The sequence below is a fragment of the Anarrhichthys ocellatus genome, unplaced genomic scaffold (genome assembly GCF_004355925.1).
Source record: "Anarrhichthys ocellatus isolate YVR2014 unplaced genomic scaffold, GSC_Weel_1.0 scaffold88, whole genome shotgun sequence".
Lineage (NCBI taxonomy): Eukaryota > Metazoa > Chordata > Actinopteri > Perciformes > Anarhichadidae > Anarrhichthys > Anarrhichthys ocellatus.
The window spans coordinates 635,346-639,315 of NW_022280118.1; the positions used below are offsets into that span (position 1 = coordinate 635,346).

General features: G+C 41.0%; 1 protein-coding gene across 7 annotated transcripts in view; it reads right to left on the reverse strand.

The window, feature by feature from the left end:
* Positions 1–3,970, reverse strand: part of nfia (nuclear factor I/A) — a 175,054-nt gene that overhangs the window by 119,771 nt on the left and 51,313 nt on the right. The window lies entirely within an intron of this gene.

Sequence of the window (3,970 nt, forward strand, 5' to 3'; positions counted from 1 at the left end):
ACACACACACACACACACACACACACACACACACACACACACACACATTCCACAGTGGATCTGCAGCTCGGCGGCTCTGGATGTTCGCTGCAGCCACATACCAACATTCCTCGCAGCCCAGTGCAGCGTTTCAGCTTCCTGAGCCGCTCACACACCGGGGCCTCCGCCGCCGCCGCTTCACACTCTCAAACCAAATCCCACTTAACGAGTCACTTGGTCTCATATTCAGCCTTAAAAAACGTGCTTTTCTGCCGGCGGGGTGAGATAATCCCTCTTGTTGTCAGCCTCCCCTCCGCTCAGGAATCTTTTCTGAAATGTGTCTCGAAACAGAATAATCCTGTTTCTGCATCTGTATCAAGAAGAATACTGATACAAGCTGATTCATATGGAAACATGAGATGGTGTAAAGCTAGTGGCTGTTTTTTTTAGGGCCTGTTTAATAAAAAATATAAATGTTATAGCGGTTCTTAACCGGTTTTCGCTTTTTTTGTACCTTTCCTAATTTCCGATTTAGAAAACAAAAGAAAATTTGACCTTTTTTAGTCAGTTAATGAATCTCGTTCTCTGTGCAGCTTCTGTTCTTACAGGAATAAGGAAAAACAAAACAAAGCAGAATCAAAAGAGTTATTAATAAAAGACAATTTGTATTGGAAATGTGAGATTATCTCAATCCAAGGACTGTGCTTATTTTAGGACAATAAAACATTTTAGGACGAGGATTTTGGAAGAAAATATTCAACATTTCTGGTCTAATAATCAGAAGCTGGTGCTCTAGTCTTCAATTGAAGACAGAACAAAGCAGATCTCTGCAGTAAAAATCAAGGAAATGACCCTTTAAAGGAAAGAAATATTGATTGATTTGCGTTGGAAACAAAGTTTTCTTAACCCACGGGCATTTTTTTGGCTTGTTTAAAGATTTTCCAGCTTCTGTAACTGCTGTTTTTCACTGTGTTTCCACTTGAGCTCCGCATTTCTTCATGAACAAGTCATTTCTTTTCACATACTGCCTCCAAAAAAAAAAAACGTTCTGTTTCTGTTTTTCCAAACAAGCTCAAACTCTGTCAGTTGGTGTGAGATAATCTCTCTCGTGCACTTTTTCTCTCGTTTCTGGAATTCATTTTCTCTCTGTAAATTTGTCAGCAGTACAATGTTTAATTGGAGCCGGTATTCTTAAAAAAAAACTAGTCTCATCTCATCTGATAGTTCTTCTGTAGGAGCATCGCTGATTGAAAAGGCTGCTTCTAGACGTGGCGAGGAGGGATTAGAAGCAGACGCGCGACGCGGCTCCCCGGGGTTCTTTCTTTCTGCGCCTCCTTCAGGGGTCTCCTTCTTTCTTTCCCCTCGGAGGAAATCTGCGTTTGTAAACCTGCGAGGGGGAGAGTCTGGGAGCTGGTGGCCGAGGCTTATATGCTGCCCCCCCCCCCCCCCCACACACCTCTGCACCTTGGTGCAGATGTAATGGGCTCCGAAACAACAGGCCTGTGACAACAACCCCCCTGAATGAATCATTTAAGGGGGGGAGCAATAATGGTAATCCTCCCTGCCTCCCCCGTCTATTGACACCCACACCGGCACACTGGGGGAATTATCGGCGTGAAGCTCGGGCTCAGCGGCTTTGCTGGCGAGGCCTCGCCACTAACGGCCGACAGCAGCCTCGACCGCACAAACGTCTACGCACAGACGCCAGACAAGTCCCCTGACATCTGGGAGCCAATCAGAGCCTAAAGAATATGTCAAAGAAGTGAAGGACTGGAAGATCCATTTTTGGACTTTAACGGAGGTCATGGTCATGTTTGCAGGAAATGCAGCATGGAACCATGAAACCTTCCTACATCCTACACGACACCTTTCTTGGTTTTACTGCTGGTGGACCGTTTGTTTCAGTGACTCCTCTGACTCCTGGTTTATGTTTTTTATACATATATACTGTATATATATATATATCCCAGCATGCTTTTTTGTAGTATTCCAACTCCTGCTTCTGTGACCGCAAAAATAATGTAAAGAGAACAATTAAAATGCCAAAAAATGAAGCCAACTAAAAAGCTAGCTTGAGAAAACGTATTCGAAGTCTGCTAGAAATCAAACATCCAGATTTCGTCAGCGCCGCAAAATTCTGAAGCGCCATGTGCAAAAAATGTGTCATAACGGCACAAAAATCACCAAAAGTACCACGGGCCAGGATTAATAAGAGCATCTTTAAAGTGTTAATTTACAATTAAAAGGGCTTCGTTTGAGGGCGCCCCCCGCTGGTTGGCTGAGGGCCAAACGCAGACGCTTACATCACTGGCATTTAATGCATCTGATTTTATTTAGTGTTCTTTGAATCCGGCAGCTCAGCAGGAAATCCTCCAACATTTACATCCCAAACTGTTTTTTTTGTTTTTTATCAATCAGGAAACACCAGTTCAAGTTTACCTGAAAGTGTTTTTCAAATAAATCAGCAGTTTTAACCAACATTAACTTAAATATACATATATTTACATTAAATTTGAAATGTGAAATTAAAATAGGGTGTTTGGTCCAGGCTGGTTGGATTGTATCAGGATGGACAAAAGGCGTCAGTGAGCAGCTCGTTACGCACACAACCACACAAGCTGCTGTTCAATGTCAGAAAATAATCAAAAATATCTGATGAATTAAAACAAAAAATAACTAAATGCAACCATTAAACAAAAAGAAAAAACATCTGCTCGATAAGACTTTTTCAAAAGACCAAACCAGTAAAAAAAAACCATCTGTTTAAACCTCTGAAACACTTTTTTTTTCCAAACCCTCCACTGAGCAGGATTTATAAAAGCGACTCTGTCTGCTGATTATTGGTTTTACTGCCCGATAATCTGATTAAACCTTAAAGCTCCTAAATGTTTCCTGCAGTTTCAGACCGTCTTCGAACGCGTCTCAACACAGACCGAACCTCCAACCAGAAAATCAAGATGACAAATCTGTTCATTTATTTTTTTTGTGCCAAATTTTGGATTCAACAAAGCTGCAGCAAAAAAATCAGAAGAGTCAGGAAAAAAAGATGACGAACCGAGACGTTTAAAACAGCCAACACCAACTAAATGTTCCACAGCGGATGAAACTGCATGATCTCCTTCCACTGTGTCCCTGGATCGATAAATCCACTCATTCAGAAATTGTTAAGAGTTAAATAGCAATGAATGATCTTCTTTCTGGATCATAAAGAAGGAATAACGGTTTGGTTATAAATAATTAAAATATGACATCTAATTTCATTTCCAAGCCAATCCTGGCAATGAAATGCATTTTAAATAATTGGTGGATTCATTTAAAAGAAATGTGTGTGTCAGATGCTGAAATAAAAAATATATATATTTAAATATAAATCAGTGTGATTCAATGTGTTTTACAATTTAAATCTATTTGTGTCGATGCGCTGGGGTTAATTCAGGAGATTAAGACGATAATTCCTACAAGAGGAAGCCAAAATCTGCAGCCAGAATCTGCATGAGGTTACACCCAAAAAAAGCTCTTAAATCCCCTTTTTCTAACCTCTGACCCCAAACACAACACTGCGGCAGAGGAAAAAACAGTTTTTTAAAGAGATAAAATTAGGTCAAATTTAAGTTACTAACGGATAAATATGCAAAGAGGTTTTATTTAAATTCAGGGATTTTGGGTCTGTAAATAAATCCCAAATAATTTAGTCACCAGTTCCGTCATCTGTGTAGGTGTGGAATGACATTTTCTGCTTACTGCAGGTCTGCTGCTGTGTCACCTCAGGTCACCTCTGACACAAACATTTTGGGTGTTTGTTTTTTCTGCAGAGACACATATCTGAGTCAGGCCTGCAGGTTCCTGCGTGAGGCCTGGACAGCAGCACAAAGGAAGCGATCCATAATTAAATCCACTTAGATTTTTTTAACAGAACAGGATCAAACCTTCAGGGTTCAATACAAGCAGCCGAAGATAAGAAGAAGAAAATGGGGGGGGGGGGGGGGGGGGG